The sequence below is a fragment of the Giraffa tippelskirchi genome, chromosome 14 (assembly GCF_054371585.1).
Source record: "Giraffa tippelskirchi isolate mGirTip1 chromosome 14, T2T-mGirTip1v1.2.pri, whole genome shotgun sequence".
Taxonomy (NCBI): Eukaryota; Metazoa; Chordata; class Mammalia; order Artiodactyla; family Giraffidae; genus Giraffa; species Giraffa tippelskirchi.
Genome location: NC_137288.1, coordinates 13,933,062 through 13,949,964, shown reverse-complemented (window position 1 = coordinate 13,949,964; position 16,903 = coordinate 13,933,062).

The following is a 16,903-nucleotide window of genomic DNA, read 5'->3' as shown; positions in this document are numbered from 1 at the left end:
CGCGCTGCCGTCTCGGCGGGCGAGGTCGCGAGTGGGAGGGGCCCTGCCCGCAGGTGGACCCGCGGGCACCCGCAGCTCGTCGACAGGGTTAGGGAAGGGGGGGAGTTAGGGAAGGGGGGGAGGGGCTAGAACCCCGTCGGGCTCGTCGACCCGCGGCTCCAAGCGGCTCTGCGGCCGAGTTAGGGGAGGGGGGGGGGAGGGGCAGACAGCCTGACAGCCGGGCGACGGGCGCGCGCTGCCGGCTCGGCGGGCGAGGTCGCGAGTGGGACAGGCCCTGCCCGCAGGTGGACCCGCGGGCACCCGCAGCTCGTCGACAGGGTTAGGGAAGGGGGGGAGGGGATAGAGCCCCGTCGGGCTCGTCGACCCGCGGCTCCTGGCGGCTCTGCGGCCGAGTTAGGGAAGGGGGGGGAGGGGCAGACTCCCTGCCAGGCGGGCGACGCGCGCGCGCTGGCGGCTGGGCGCCATAGTTCGCGAGTGCGAGAGGCCCGGCCGACAGGTGGACACGCGGGCACCGCCAGCTCGGCGGCAGAGTGAGGGAAGGGGGGGAGGGGCAGACACCCTGACAACCGGGCGACGGGCGCGTGCTGGCGGCTCGGCGGGCGAGGTCGCGAGTGGGAGAGGCCCGGCCGACAGCTGGACCCGCGGGCACCGCCAGCTCGGCGACAGAGTGAGGGAAGGAGGGAGGAGGGGCGGAGTCCCTGCCAGGCGGGCGACGCGCGCGCGCTGGCGGCTCGGCGGCAGAGGTCGCGAGTGCGAGAGGCCCGGCCGACAGGTGGACACGCGGGCACCGCCAGCTCGGCGCAGAGTGAGGAAAGGGGGGAGGAGGGGCAGACACCCTGACAGCCGGGAGACGGGCTCGCGCTGGCGGCTCGGCGGGCGAGGTCGCGAGTGGGAGAGGCCCTGCCCGCAGGTGGACACGCGGGCACCCGCAGTTCGTCGACAGGGTGAGGGAAGGGGGGGAGGGGATAGAGCCCCGTCGGGCTCGTCGACCCGCGGCTGCTGTGGGCTCTGCGGCCGAGTTAGGGAAGGCGGGGGGGAGGGGCAGACTCCCTGCCAGGCGGGCGACGCTCGCGCGCTGGCGGCTCGGCGGCAGAGGTCGCGAGTGCGAGAGGCCCGGCCGACAGGTGGACGCGCCGTCACCGAGAGCTCGGCGGCACAGTGAGGGAAGGGGGGGAGGGGATAGAGCCCCGTCAGGCTCGTCGACCCGCGGCTCCTGGCGGCTCTGCGGCCGAGTTAGGGAAGCGGGGGGAGGGGCAGACAGCCTGACAGCCGGGCGACGGGCGCGCGCTGGCGGCTCGGCGGGCGAGGTCGCGAGTGGGAGAGACCCTGCCCGCAGGTGGACCCGCGGGCACCCGCAGCTCGTCGACAGGGTTAGGGAAGGGGGGGAGGGGATAGAGCCCCGTCGGGCTCGTCGACCCGCGGCTCCTGGCGGCTCTGCGGCCGAGTTAGGGAAGGGGGGGGAGGGGCAGACTCCCTGCCAGGCGGGCGACGCGCGCGCGCTGGCGGCTGGGCGCCATAGGTCGCGAGTGCGAGAGGCCCGGCCGACAGGTGGACACGCGGGCACCGCCAGCTCGGCGGCAGAGTGAGGGAAGGGGGGGGAGGGGCAGACACCCTGACAACCGGGCGACGGGCGCGTGCTGGCGGCTCGGCGGGCGAGGTCGCGAGTGGGAGAGGCCCGGCCGACAGCTGGACCCGCGGGCACCGCCAGCTCGGCGGCAGAGTGAGGGAAGGAGGGAGGAGGGGCGGAGTCCCTGCCAGGCGGGCGACGCGCTCGCGCTGGCGGCTCGGCGGCAGAGGTCGCGAGTGCGAGAGGCCCGGCCGACAGCTGGACCCGCGGGCACCGCCAGCTCGGCGGCAGAGTGAGGGAAGGAGGGAGGAGGGGCGGAGTCCCTGCCAGGCGGGCGACGCGCGCGCGCTGGCGGCTCGGCGGCAGAGGTCGCGAGTGCGAGAGGCCCGGCCGACAGGTGGACACGCGGGCACCGCCAGCTCGGTGGCAGAGTGAGGGAAGTGGGGGAGGGGCAGACAGCCTGACAACCGGGCGACGGGCGCGCGCTGGCGCCTCGGCTGGCGAGGTCGCGAGTGGGAGAAGCCCTGCCCGCAGGTGGACACGCGGGCACCCGCAGCTCGTCGAGAGTTAGGGAAGGGGGGGAGTTAGGGAAGGGGGGGAGGGGATAGAACCCCGTCGGGCTCGTCGACCCGCGGCTCCAAGCGGCTCTGCGGCCGAGTTAGGGGAGGGGGGGGGAGGGGCAGACAGCCTGACAGCCGGGCGACGGGCGCGCGCTGCCGGCTCGGCGGGCGAGGTCGCGAGTGGGACAGGCCCTGCCCGCAGGTGGACCCGCGGGCACCCGCAGCTCGTCGACAGGGTTAGGGAAGGGGGGGAGGGGATAGAGCCCCTTCGGCTCGTCGACCCGCGGCTCCTGGCGGCTCTGCGGCCGAGTTAGGGAAGGGGGGGGAGGGGCAGACTCCCTGCCAGGCGGGCGACGCGCGCGCGCTGGCGGCTGGGCGCCATAGTTCGCGAGTGCGAGAGGCCCGGCCGACAGGTGGACACGCGGGCACCGCCAGCTCGGCGGCAGAGTGAGGGAAGGGGGGGAGGGGCAGACACCCTGACAACCGGGCGACGGGCGCGTGCTGGCGGCTCGGCGGGCGAGGTCGCGAGTGGGAGAGGCCCGGCCGACAGCTGGACCCGCGGGCACCGCCAGCTCGGCGACAGAGTGAGGGAAGGAGGGAGGAGGGGCGGAGTCCCTGCCAGGCGGGCGACGCGCGCGCGCTGGCGGCTCGGCGGCAGAGGTCGCGAGTGCGAGAGGCCCGGCCGACAGGTGGACACGCGGGCACCGCCAGCTCGGCGCAGAGTGAGGAAAGGGGGGAGGAGGGGCAGACACCCTGACAGCCGGGAGACGGGCTCGCGCTGGCGGCTCGGCGGGCGAGGTCGCGAGTGGGAGAGGCCCTGCCCGCAGGTGGACACGCGGGCACCCGCAGTTCGTCGACAGGGTGAGGGAAGGGGGGGAGGGGATAGAGCCCCGTCGGGCTCGTCGACCCGCGGCTGCTGTGGGCTCTGCGGCCGAGTTAGGGAAGGAGGGGGGGAGGGGCAGACTCCCTGCCAGGCGGGCGACGCTCGCGCGCTGGCGGCTCGGCGGCAGAGGTCGCGAGTGCGAGAGGCCCGGCCGACAGGTGGACGCGCCGTCACCGAGAGCTCGGCGGCACAGTGAGGGAAGGGGGGGAGGGGATAGAGCCCCGTCGGGCTCGTCGACCCGCGGCTCCTGGCGGCTCTGCGGCCGAGTTAGGGAAGCGGGGGGAGGGGCAGACAGCCTGACAGCCGGGCGACGGGCGCGCGCTGGCGGCTCGGCGGGCGAGGTCGCGAGTGGGAGAGACCCTGCCCGCAGGTGGACCCGCGGGCACCCGCAGCTCGTCGACAGGGTTAGGGAAGGGGGGGAGGGGATAGAGCCCCGTCGGGCTCGTCGACCCGCGGCTCCTGGCGGCTCTGCGGCCGAGTTAGGGAAGGGGGGGGAGGGGCAGACTCCCTGCCAGGCGGGCGACGCGCGCGCGCTGGCGGCTGGGCGCCATAGGTCGCGAGTGCGAGAGGCCCGGCCGACAGGTGGACACGCGGGCACCGCCAGCTCGGCGGCAGAGTGAGGGAAGGGGGGGGAGGGGCAGACACCCTGACAACCGGGCGACGGGCGCGTGCTGGCGGCTCGGCGGGCGAGGTCGCGAGTGGGAGAGGCCCGGCCGACAGCTGGACCCGCGGGCACCGCCAGCTCGGCGGCAGAGTGAGGGAAGGAGGGAGGAGGGGCGGAGTCCCTGCCAGGCGGGCGACGCGCGCGCGCTGGCGGCTCGGCGGCAGAGGTCGCGAGTGCGAGAGGCCCGGCCGACAGCTGGACCCGCGGGCACCGCCAGCTCGGCGGCAGAGTGAGGGAAGGAGGGAGGAGGGGCGGAGTCCCTGCCAGGCGGGCGACGCGCGCGCGCTGGCGGCTCGGCGGCAGAGGTCGCGAGTGCGAGAGGCCCGGCCGACAGGTGGACACGCGGGCACCGCCAGCTCGGTGGCAGAGTGAGGGAAGTGGGGGAGGGGCAGACAGCCTGACAACCGGGCGACGGGCGCGCGCTGGCGCCTCGGCTGGCGAGGTCGCGAGTGGGAGAGGCCCTGCCCACAGGTGGACACGCGGGCACCCGCAGCTCGTCGAGAGTTAGGGAAGGGGGGGAGTTAGGGAAGGGGGGGAGGGGATAGAACCCCGTCGGGCTCGTCGACCCGCGGCTCCTGGCGGCTCTGCGGCCGAGTTAGGGGAGGAGGGGGGGAGGGGCAGACAGCCTGACAGCCGGGCGACGGGCGCGCGCTGCCGTCTCGGCGGGCGAGGTCGCGAGTGGGAGGGGCCCTGCCCGCAGGTGGACCCGCGGGCACCCGCAGCTCGTCGACAGGGTTAGGGAAGGGGGGGAGTTAGGGAAGGGGGGGAGGGGCTAGAACCCCGTCGGGCTCGTCGACCCGCGGCTCCAAGCGGCTCTGCGGCCGAGTTAGGGGAGGGGGGGGGAGGGGCAGACAGCCTGACAGCCGGGCGACGGGCGCGCGCTGCCGGCTCGGCGGGCGAGGTCGCGAGTGGGACAGGCCCTGCCCGCAGGTGGACCCGCGGGCACCCGCAGCTCGTCGACAGGGTTAGGGAAGGGGGGGAGGGGATAGAGCCCCGTCGGGCTCGTCGACCCGCGGCTCCTGGCGGCTCTGCGGCCGAGTTAGGGAAGGGGGGGGAGGGGCAGACTCCCTGCCAGGCGGGCGACGCGCGCGCGCTGGCGGCTGGGCGCCATAGTTCGCGAGTGCGAGAGGCCCGGCCGACAGGTGGACACGCGGGCACCGCCAGCTCGGCGGCAGAGTGAGGGAAGGGGGGGAGGGGCAGACACCCTGACAACCGGGCGACGGGCGCGTGCTGGCGGCTCGGCGGGCGAGGTCGCGAGTGGGAGAGGCCCGGCCGACAGCTGGACCCGCGGGCACCGCCAGCTCGGCGACAGAGTGAGGGAAGGAGGGAGGAGGGGCGGAGTCCCTGCCAGGCGGGCGACGCGCGCGCGCTGGCGGCTCGGCGGCAGAGGTCGCGAGTGCGAGAGGCCCGGCCGACAGGTGGACACGCGGGCACCGCCAGCTCGGCGCAGAGTGAGGAAAGGGGGGAGGAGGGGCAGACACCCTGACAGCCGGGAGACGGGCTCGCGCTGGCGGCTCGGCGGGCGAGGTCGCGAGTGGGAGAGGCCCTGCCCGCAGGTGGACACGCGGGCACCCGCAGTTCGTCGACAGGGTGAGGGAAGGGGGGGAGGGGATAGAGCCCCGTCGGGCTCGTCGACCCGCGGCTGCTGTGGGCTCTGCGGCCGAGTTAGGGAAGGAGGGGGGGAGGGGCAGACTCCCTGCCAGGCGGGCGACGCTCGCGCGCTGGCGGCTCGGCGGCAGAGGTCGCGAGTGCGAGAGGCCCGGCCGACAGGTGGACGCGCCGTCACCGAGAGCTCGGCGGCACAGTGAGGGAAGGGGGGGAGGGGATAGAGCCCCGTCGGGCTCGTCGACCCGCGGCTCCTGGCGGCTCTGCGGCCGAGTTAGGGAAGCGGGGGGAGGGGCAGACAGCCTGACAGCCGGGCGACGGGCGCGCGCTGGCGGCTCGGCGGGCGAGGTCGCGAGTGGGAGAGACCCTGCCCGCAGGTGGACCCGCGGGCACCCGCAGCTCGTCGACAGGGTTAGGGAAGGGGGGGAGGGGATAGAGCCCCGTCGGGCTCGTCGACCCGCGGCTCCTGGCGGCTCTGCGGCCGAGTTAGGGAAGGGGGGGGAGGGGCAGACTCCCTGCCAGGCGGGCGACGCGCGCGCGCTGGCGGCTGGGCGCCATAGGTCGCGAGTGCGAGAGGCCCGGCCGACAGGTGGACACGCGGGCACCGCCAGCTCGGCGGCAGAGTGAGGGAAGGGGGGGGAGGGGCAGACACCCTGACAACCGGGCGACGGGCGCGTGCTGGCGGCTCGGCGGGCGAGGTCGCGAGTGGGAGAGGCCCGGCCGACAGCTGGACCCGCGGGCACCGCCAGCTCGGCGGCAGAGTGAGGGAAGGAGGGAGGAGGGGCGGAGTCCCTGCCAGGCGGGCGACGCGCGCGCGCTGGCGGCTCGGCGGCAGAGGTCGCGAGTGCGAGAGGCCCGGCCGACAGCTGGACCCGCGGGCACCGCCAGCTCGGCGGCAGAGTGAGGGAAGGAGGGAGGAGGGGCGGAGTCCCTGCCAGGCGGGCGACGCGCGCGCGCTGGCGGCTCGGCGGCAGAGGTCGCGAGTGCGAGAGGCCCGGCCGACAGGTGGACACGCGGGCACCGCCAGCTCGGTGGCAGAGTGAGGGAAGTGGGGGAGGGGCAGACAGCCTGACAACCGGGCGACGGGCGCGCGCTGGCGCCTCGGCTGGCGAGGTCGCGAGTGGGAGAGGCCCTGCCCGCAGGTGGACACGCGGGCACCCGCAGCTCGTCGAGAGTTAGGGAAGGGGGGGAGTTAGGGAAGGGGGGGAGGGGATAGAACCCCGTCGGGCTCGTCGACCCGCGGCTCCTGGCGGCTCTGCGGCCGAGTTAGGGGAGGAGGGGGGGAGGGGCAGACAGCCTGACAGCCGGGCGACGGGCGCGCGCTGCCGTCTCGGCGGGCGAGGTCGCGAGTGGGAGGGGCCCTGCCCGCAGGTGGACCCGCGGGCACCCGCAGCTCGTCGACAGGGTTAGGGAAGGGGGGGAGTTAGGGAAGGGGGGGAGGGGCTAGAACCCCGTCGGGCTCGTCGACCCGCGGCTCCAAGCGGCTCTGCGGCCGAGTTAGGGGAGGGGGGGGGAGGGGCAGACAGCCTGACAGCCGGGCGACGGGCGCGCGCTGCCGGCTCAGCGGGCGAGGTCGCGAGTGGGACAGGCCCTGCCCGCAGGTGGACCCGCGGGCACCCGCAGCTCGTCGACAGGGTTAGGGAAGGGGGGGAGGGGATAGAGCCCCGTCGGGCTCGTCGACCCGCGGCTCCTGGCGGCTCTGCGGCCGAGTTAGGGAAGGGGGGGGAGGGGCAGACTCCCTGCCAGGCGGGCGACGCGCGCGCGCTGGCGGCTGGGCGCCATAGTTCGCGAGTGCGAGAGGCCCGGCCGACAGGTGGACACGCGGGCACCGCCAGCTCGGCGGCAGAGTGAGGGAAGGGGGGGAGGGGCAGACACCCTGACAACCGGGCGACGGGCGCGTGCTGGCGGCTCGGCGGGCGAGGTCGCGAGTGGGAGAGGCCCGGCCGACAGCTGGACCCGCGTGCACCGCCAGCTCGGCGACAGAGTGAGGGAAGGAGGGAGGAGGGGCGGAGTCCCTGCCAGGCGGGCGACGCGCGCGCGCTGGCGGCTCGGCGGCAGAGGTCGCGAGTGCGAGAGGCCCGGCCGACAGGTGGACACGCGGGCACCGCCAGCTCGGCGCAGAGTGAGGAAAGGGGGGAGGAGGGGCAGACACCCTGACAGCCGGGAGACGGGCTCGCGCTGGCGGCTCGGCGGGCGAGGTCGCGAGTGGGAGAGGCCCTGCCCGCAGGTGGACACGCGGGCACCCGCAGTTCGTCGACAGGGTGAGGGAAGGGGGGGAGGGGATAGAGCCCCGTCGGGCTCGTCGACCCGCGGCTGCTGTGGGCTCTGCGGCCGAGTTAGGGAAGGAGGGGGGGAGGGGCAGACTCCCTGCCAGGCGGGCGACGCTCGCGCGCTGGCGGCTCGGCGGCAGAGGTCGCGAGTGCGAGAGGCCCGGCCGACAGGTGGACGCGCCGTCACCGAGAGCTCGGCGGCACAGTGAGGGAAGGGGGGGAGGGGATAGAGCCCCGTCGGGCTCGTCGACCCGCGGCTCCTGGCGGCTCTGCGGCCGAGTTAGGGAAGCGGGGGGAGGGGCAGACAGCCTGACAGCCGGGCGACGGGCGCGCGCTGGCGGCTCGGCGGGCGAGGTCGCGAGTGGGAGAGACCCTGCCCGCAGGTGGACCCGCGGGCACCCGCAGCTCGTCGACAGGGTTAGGGAAGGGGGGGAGGGGATAGAGCCCCGTCGGGCTCGTCGACCCGCGGCTCCTGGCGGCTCTGCGGCCGAGTTAGGGAAGGGGGGGGAGGGGCAGACTCCCTGCCAGGCGGGCGACGCGCGCGCGCTGGCGGCTGGGCGCCATAGGTCGCGAGTGCGAGAGGCCCGGCCGACAGGTGGACACGCGGGCACCGCCAGCTCGGTGGCAGAGTGAGGGAAGTGGGGGAGGGGCAGACAGCCTGACAACCGGGCGACAGGCGCGCGCTGGCGCCTCGGCTGGCGAGGTCGCGAGTGGGAGAGGCCCTGCCCGCAGGTGGACACGCGGGCACCCGCAGCTCGTCGAGAGTTAGGGAAGGGGGGGAGTTAGGGAAGGGGGGGAGGGGATAGAACCCCGTCGGGCTCGTCGACCCGCGGCTCCTGGCGGCTCTGCGGCCGAGTTAGGGGAGGAGGGGGGGAGGGGCAGACAGCCTGACAGCCGGGCGACGGGCGCGCGCTGCCGTCTCGGCGGGCGAGGTCGCGAGTGGGAGGGGCCCTGCCCGCAGGTGGACCCGCGGGCACCCGCAGCTCGTCGACAGGGTTAGGGAAGGGGGGGAGTTAGGGAAGGGGGGGAGGGGCTAGAACCCCGTCGGGCTCGTCGACCCGCGGCTCCAAGCGGCTCTGCGGCCGAGTTAGGGGAGGGGGGGGGAGGGGCAGACAGCCTGACAGCCGGGCGACGGGCGCGCGCTGCCGGCTCAGCGGGCGAGGTCGCGAGTGGGACAGGCCCTGCCCGCAGGTGGACCCGCGGGCACCCGCAGCTCGTCGACAGGGTTAGGGAAGGGGGGGAGGGGATAGAGCCCCGTCGGGCTCGTCGACCCGCGGCTCCTGGCGGCTCTGCGGCCGAGTTAGGGAAGGGGGGGGAGGGGCAGACTCCCTGCCAGGCGGGCGACGCGCGCGCGCTGGCGGCTGGGCGCCATAGTTCGCGAGTGCGAGAGGCCCGGCCGACAGGTGGACACGCGGGCACCGCCAGCTCGGCGGCAGAGTGAGGGAAGGGGGGGAGGGGCAGACACCCTGACAACCGGGCGACGGGCGCGTGCTGGCGGCTCGGCGGGCGAGGTCGCGAGTGGGAGAGGCCCGGCCGACAGCTGGACCCGCGGGCACCGCCAGCTCGGCGACAGAGTGAGGGAAGGAGGGAGGAGGGGCGGAGTCCCTGCCAGGCGGGCGACGCGCGCGCGCTGGCGGCTCGGCGGCAGAGGTCGCGAGTGCGAGAGGCCCGGCCGACAGGTGGACACGCGGGCACCGCCAGCTCGGCGCAGAGTGAGGAAAGGGGGGAGGAGGGGCAGACACCCTGACAGCCGGGAGACGGGCTCGCGCTGGCGGCTCGGCGGGCGAGGTCGCGAGTGGGAGAGGCCCTGCCCGCAGGTGGACACGCGGGCACCCGCAGTTCGTCGACAGGGTGAGGGAAGGGGGGGAGGGGATAGAGCCCCGTCGGGCTCGTCGACCCGCGGCTGCTGTGGGCTCTGCGGCCGAGTTAGGGAAGGAGGGGGGGAGGGGCAGACTCCCTGCCAGGCGGGCGACGCTCGCGCGCTGGCGGCTCGGCGGCAGAGGTCGCGAGTGCGAGAGGCCCGGCCGACAGGTGGACGCGCCGTCACCGAGAGCTCGGCGGCACAGTGAGGGAAGGGGGGGAGGGGATAGAGCCCCGTCGGGCTCGTCGACCCGCGGCTCCTGGCGGCTCTGCGGCCGAGTTAGGGAAGCGGGGGGAGGGGCAGACAGCCTGACAGCCGGGCGACGGGCGCGCGCTGGCGGCTCGGCGGGCGAGGTCGCGAGTGGGAGAGACCCTGCCCGCAGGTGGACCCGCGGGCACCCGCAGCTCGTCGACAGGGTTAGGGAAGGGGGGGAGGGGATAGAGCCCCGTCGGGCTCGTCGACCCGCGGCTCCTGGCGGCTCTGCGGCCGAGTTAGGGAAGGGGGGGGAGGGGCAGACTCCCTGCCAGGCGGGCGACGCGCGCGCGCTGGCGGCTGGGCGCCATAGGTCGCGAGTGCGAGAGGCCCGGCCGACAGGTGGACACGCGGGCACCGCCAGCTCGGCGGCAGAGTGAGGGAAGGGGGGGGAGGGGCAGACACCCTGACAACCGGGCGACGGGCGCGTGCTGGCGGCTCGGCGGGCGAGGTCGCGAGTGGGAGAGGCCCGGCCGACAGCTGGACCCGCGGGCACCGCCAGCTCGGCGGCAGAGTGAGGGAAGGAGGGAGGAGGGGCGGAGTCCCTGCCAGGCGGGCGACGCGCGCGCGCTGGCGGCTCGGCGGCAGAGGTCGCGAGTGCGAGAGGCCCGGCCGACAGCTGGACCCGCGGGCACCGCCAGCTCGGCGGCAGAGTGAGGGAAGGAGGGAGGAGGGGCGGAGTCCCTGCCAGGCGGGCGACGCGCGCGCGCTGGCGGCTCGGCGGCAGAGGTCGCGAGTGCGAGAGGCCCGGCCGACAGGTGGACACGCGGGCACCGCCAGCTCGGTGGCAGAGTGAGGGAAGTGGGGGAGGGGCAGACAGCCTGACAACCGGGCGACGGGCGCGCGCTGGCGCCTCGGCTGGCGAGGTCGCGAGTGGGAGAGGCCCTGCCCGCAGGTGGACACGCGGGCACCCGCAGCTCGTCGAGAGTTAGGGAAGGGGGGGAGTTAGGGAAGGGGGGGAGGGGATAGAACCCCGTCGGGCTCGTCGACCCGCGGCTCCTGGCGGCTCTGCGGCCGAGTTAGGGGAGGAGGGGGGGAGGGGCAGACAGCCTGACAGCCGGGCGACGGGCGCGCGCTGCCGTCTCGGCGGGCGAGGTCGCGAGTGGGAGGGGCCCTGCCCGCAGGTGGACCCGCGGGCACCCGCAGCTCGTCGACAGGGTTAGGGAAGGGGGGGAGTTAGGGAAGGGGGGGAGGGGCTAGAACCCCGTCGGGCTCGTCGACCCGCGGCTCCAAGCGGCTCTGCGGCCGAGTTAGGGGAGGGGGGGGGAGGGGCAGACAGCCTGACAGCCGGGCGACGGGCGCGCGCTGCCGGCTCGGCGGGCGAGGTCGCGAGTGGGACAGGCCCTGCCCGCAGGTGGACCCGCGGGCACCCGCAGCTCGTCGACAGGGTTAGGGAAGGGGGGGAGGGGATAGAGCCCCGTCGGGCTCGTCGACCCGCGGCTCCTGGCGGCTCTGCGGCCGAGTTAGGGAAGGGGGGGGAGGGGCAGACTCCCTGCCAGGCGGGCGACGCGCGCGCGCTGGCGGCTGGGCGCCATAGTTCGCGAGTGCGAGAGGCCCGGCCGACAGGTGGACACGCGGGCACCGCCAGCTCGGCGGCAGAGTGAGGGAAGGGGGGGAGGGGCAGACACCCTGACAACCGGGCGACGGGCGCGTGCTGGCGGCTCGGCGGGCGAGGTCGCGAGTGGGAGAGGCCCGGCCGACAGCTGGACCCGCGGGCACCGCCAGCTCGGCGACAGAGTGAGGGAAGGAGGGAGGAGGGGCGGAGTCCCTGCCAGGCGGGCGACGCGCGCGCGCTGGCGGCTCGGCGGCAGAGGTCGCGAGTGCGAGAGGCCCGGCCGACAGGTGGACACGCGGGCACCGCCAGCTCGGCGCAGAGTGAGGAAAGGGGGGAGGAGGGGCAGACACCCTGACAGCCGGGAGACGGGCTCGCGCTGGCGGCTCGGCGGGCGAGGTCGCGAGTGGGAGAGGCCCTGCCCGCAGGTGGACACGCGGGCACCCGCAGTTCGTCGACAGGGTGAGGGAAGGGGGGGAGGGGATAGAGCCCCGTCGGGCTCGTCGACCCGCGGCTGCTGTGGGCTCTGCGGCCGAGTTAGGGAAGGAGGGGGGGAGGGGCAGACTCCCTGCCAGGCGGGCGACGCTCGCGCGCTGGCGGCTCGGCGGCAGAGGTCGCGAGTGCGAGAGGCCCGGCCGACAGGTGGACGCGCCGTCACCGAGAGCTCGGCGGCACAGTGAGGGAAGGGGGGGAGGGGATAGAGCCCCGTCGGGCTCGTCGACCCGCGGCTCCTGGCGGCTCTGCGGCCGAGTTAGGGAAGCGGGGGGAGGGGCAGACAGCCTGACAGCCGGGCGACGGGCGCGCGCTGGCGGCTCGGCGGGCGAGGTCGCGAGTGGGAGAGACCCTGCCCGCAGGTGGACCCGCGGGCACCCGCAGCTCGTCGACAGGGTTAGGGAAGGGGGGGAGGGGATAGAGCCCCGTCGGGCTCGTCGACCCGCGGCTCCTGGCGGCTCTGCGGCCGAGTTAGGGAAGGGGGGGGAGGGGCAGACTCCCTGCCAGGCGGGCGACGCGCGCGCGCTGGCGGCTGGGCGCCATAGGTCGCGAGTGCGAGAGGCCCGGCCGACAGGTGGACACGCGGGCACCGCCAGCTCGGCGGCAGAGTGAGGGAAGGGGGGGGAGGGGCAGACACCCTGACAACCGGGCGACGGGCGCGTGCTGGCGGCTCGGCGGGCGAGGTCGCGAGTGGGAGAGGCCCGGCCGACAGCTGGACCCGCGGGCACCGCCAGCTCGGCGGCAGAGTGAGGGAAGGAGGGAGGAGGGGCGGAGTCCCTGCCAGGCGGGCGACGCGCGCGCGCTGGCGGCTCGGCGGCAGAGGTCGCGAGTGCGAGAGGCCCGGCCGACAGCTGGACCCGCGGGCACCGCCAGCTCGGCGGCAGAGTGAGGGAAGGAGGGAGGAGGGGCGGAGTCCCTGCCAGGCGGGCGACGCGCGCGCGCTGGCGGCTCGGCGGCAGAGGTCGCGAGTGCGAGAGGCCCGGCCGACAGGTGGACACGCGGGCACCGCCAGCTCGGTGGCAGAGTGAGGGAAGTGGGGGAGGGGCAGACAGCCTGACAACCGGGCGACGGGCGCGCGCTGGCGCCACGGCTGGCGAGGTCGCGAGTGGGAGAGGCCCTGCCCGCAGGTGGACACGCGGGCACCCGCAGCTCGTCGAGAGTTAGGGAAGGGGGGGAGTTAGGGAAGGGGGGGAGGGGATAGAACCCCGTCGGGCTCGTCGACCCGCGGCTCCTGGCGGCTCTGCGGCCGAGTTAGGGGAGGAGGGGGGGAGGGGCAGACAGCCTGACAGCCGGGCGACGGGCGCGCGCTGCCGTCTCGGCGGGCGAGGTCGCGAGTGGGAGGGGCCCTGCCCGCAGGTGGACCCGCGGGCACCCGCAGCTCGTCGACAGGGTTAGGGAAGGGGGGGAGTTAGGGAAGGGGGGGAGGGGCTAGAACCCCGTCGGGCTCGTCGACCCGCGGCTCCAAGCGGCTCTGCGGCCGAGTTAGGGGAGGGGGGGGGAGGGGCAGACAGCCTGACAGCCGGGCGACGGGCGCGCGCTGCCGGCTCGGCGGGCGAGGTCGCGAGTGGGACAGGCCCTGCCCTCAGGTGGACCCGCGGGCACCCGCAGCTCGTCGACAGGGTTAGGGAAGGGGGGGAGGGGATAGAGCCCCGTCGGGCTCGTCGACCCGCGGCTCCTGGCGGCTCTGCGGCCGAGTTAGGGAAGGGGGGGGAGGGGCAGACTCCCTGCCAGGCGGGCGACGCGCGCGCGCTGGCGGCTGGGCGCCATAGTTCGCGAGTGCGAGAGGCCCGGCCGACAGGTGGACACGCGGGCACCGCCAGCTCGGCGGCAGAGTGAGGGAAGGGGGGGAGGGGCAGACACCCTGACAACCGGGCGACGGGCGCGTGCTGGCGGCTCGGCGGGCGAGGTCGCGAGTGGGAGAGGCCCGGCCGACAGCTGGACCCGCGGGCACCGCCAGCTCGGCGACAGAGTGAGGGAAGGAGGGAGGAGGGGCGGAGTCCCTGCCAGGCGGGCGACGCGCGCGCGCTGGCGGCTCGGCGGCAGAGGTCGCGAGTGCGAGAGGCCCGGCCGACAGGTGGACACGCGGGCACCGCCAGCTCGGCGCAGAGTGAGGAAAGGGGGGAGGAGGGGCAGACACCCTGACAGCCGGGAGACGGGCTCGCGCTGGCGGCTCGGCGGGCGAGGTCGCGAGTGGGAGAGGCCCTGCCCGCAGGTGGACACGCGGGCACCCGCAGTTCGTCGACAGGGTGAGGGAAGGGGGGGAGGGGATAGAGCCCCGTCGGGCTCGTCGACCCGCGGCTGCTGTGGGCTCTGCGGCCGAGTTAGGGAAGGAGGGGGGGAGGGGCAGACTCCCTGCCAGGCGGGCGACGCTCGCGCGCTGGCGGCTCGGCGGCAGAGGTCGCGAGTGCGAGAGGCCCGGCCGACAGGTGGACGCGCCGTCACCGAGAGCTCGGCGGCACAGTGAGGGAAGGGGGGGAGGGGATAGAGCCCCGTCGGGCTCGTCGACCCGCGGCTCCTGGCGGCTCTGCGGCCGAGTTAGGGAAGCGGGGGGAGGGGCAGACAGCCTGACAGCCGGGCGACGGGCGCGCGCTGGCGGCTCGGCGGGCGAGGTCGCGAGTGGGAGAGACCCTGCCCGCAGGTGGACCCGCGGGCACCCGCAGCTCGTCGACAGGGTTAGGGAAGGGGGGGAGGGGATAGAGCCCCGTCGGGCTCGTCGACCCGCGGCTCCTGGCGGCTCTGCGGCCGAGTTAGGGAAGGGGGGGGAGGGGCAGACTCCCTGCCAGGCGGGCGACGCGCGCGCGCTGGCGGCTGGGCGCCATAGGTCGCGAGTGCGAGAGGCCCGGCCGACAGGTGGACACGCGGGCACCGCCAGCTCGGCGGCAGAGTGAGGGAAGGGGGGGGAGGGGCAGACACCCTGACAACCGGGCGACGGGCGCGTGCTGGCGGCTCGGCGGGCGAGGTCGCGAGTGGGAGAGGCCCGGCCGACAGCTGGACCCGCGGGCACCGCCAGCTCGGCGGCAGAGTGAGGGAAGGAGGGAGGAGGGGCGGAGTCCCTGCCAGGCGGGCGACGCGCGCGCGCTGGCGGCTCGGCGGCAGAGGTCGCGAGTGCGAGAGGCCCGGCCGACAGCTGGACCCGCGGGCACCGCCAGCTCGGCGGCAGAGTGAGGGAAGGAGGGAGGAGGGGCGGAGTCCCTGCCAGGCGGGCGACGCGCGCGCGCTGGCGGCTCGGCGGCAGAGGTCGCGAGTGCGAGAGGCCCGGCCGACAGGTGGACACGCGGGCACCGCCAGCTCGGTGGCAGAGTGAGGGAAGTGGGGGAGGGGCAGACAGCCTGACAACCGGGCGACGGGCGCGCGCTGGCGCCTCGGCTGGCGAGGTCGCGAGTGGGAGAGGCCCTGCCCGCAGGTGGACACGCGGGCACCCGCAGCTCGTCGAGAGTTAGGGAAGGGGGGGAGTTAGGGAAGGGGGGGAGGGGATAGAACCCCGTCGGGCTCGTCGACCCGCGGCTCCAAGCGGCTCTGCGGCCGAGTTAGGGGAGGGGGGGGGAGGGGCAGACAGCCTGACAGCCGGGCGACGGGCGCGCGCTGCCGGCTCGGCGGGCGAGGTCGCGAGTGGGAGGGGCCCTGCCCGCAGGTGGACCCGCGGGCACCCGCAGCTCGTCGACAGGGTTAGGGAAGGGGGGGAGGGGATAGAGCCCCGTCGGGCTCGTCGACCCGCGGCTCCTGGCGGCTCTGCGGCCGAGTTAGGGAAGGGGGGGGAGGGGCAGACTCCCTGCCAGGCGGGCGACGCGCGCGCGCTGGCGGCTGGGCGCCATAGTTCGCGAGTGCGAGAGGCCCGGCCGACAGCTGGACCCGCGGGCACCGCCAGCTCGGCGACAGAGTGAGGGAAGGAGGGAGGAGGGGCGGAGTCCCTGCCAGGCGGGCGACGCGCGCGCGCTGGCGGCTCGGCGGCAGAGGTCGCGAGTGCGAGAGGCCCGGCCGACAGGTGGACACGCGGGCACCGCCAGCTCGGCGCAGAGTGAGGAAAGGGGGGAGGAGGGGCAGACACCCTGACAGCCGGGAGACGGGCTCGCGCTGGCGGCTCGGCGGGCGAGGTCGCGAGTGGGAGAGGCCCTGCCCGCAGGTGGACACGCGGGCACCCGCAGTTCGTCGACAGGGTGAGGGAAGGGGGGGAGGGGATAGAGCCCCGTCGGGCTCGTCGACCCGCGGCTGCTGTGGGCTCTGCGGCCGAGTTAGGGAAGGAGGGGGGGAGGGGCAGACTCCCTGCCAGGCGGGCGACGCTCGCGCGCTGGCGGCTCGGCGGCAGAGGTCGCGAGTGCGAGAGGCCCGGCCGACAGGTGGACGCGCCGTCACCGAGAGCTCGGCGGCACAGTGAGGGAAGGGGGGGAGGGGATAGAGCCCCGTCGGGCTCGTCGACCCGCGGCTCCTGGCGGCTCTGCGGCCGAGTTAGGGAAGCGGGGGGAGGGGCAGACAGCCTGACAGCCGGGCGACGGGCGCGCGCTGGCGGCTCGGCGGGCGAGGTCGCGAGTGGGAGAGACCCTGCCCGCAGGTGGACCCGCGGGCACCCGCAGCTCGTCGACAGGGTTAGGGAAGGGGGGGAGGGGATAGAGCCCCGTCGGGCTCGTCGACCCGCGGCTCCTGGCGGCTCTGCGGCCGAGTTAGGGAAGGGGGGGGAGGGGCAGACTCCCTGCCAGGCGGGCGACGCGCGCGCGCTGGCGGCTGGGCGCCATAGGTCGCGAGTGCGAGAGGCCCGGCCGACAGGTGGACACGCGGGCACCGCCAGCTCGGCGGCAGAGTGAGGGAAGGGGGGGGAGGGGCAGACACCCTGACAACCGGGCGACGGGCGCGTGCTGGCGGCTCGGCGGGCGAGGTCGCGAGTGGGAGAGGCCCGGCCGACAGCTGGACCCGCGGGCACCGCCAGCTCGGCGGCAGAGTGAGGGAAGGAGGGAGGAGGGGCGGAGTCCCTGCCAGGCGGGCGACGCGCGCGCGCTGGCGGCTCGGCGGCAGAGGTCGCGAGTGCGAGAGGCCCGGCCGACAGCTGGACCCGCGGGCACCGCCAGCTCGGCGGCAGAGTGAGGGAAGGAGGGAGGAGGGGCGGAGTCCCTGCCAGGCGGGCGACGCGCGCGCGCTGGCGGCTCGGCGGCAGAGGTCGCGAGTGCGAGAGGCCCGGCCGACAGGTGGACACGCGGGCACCGCCAGC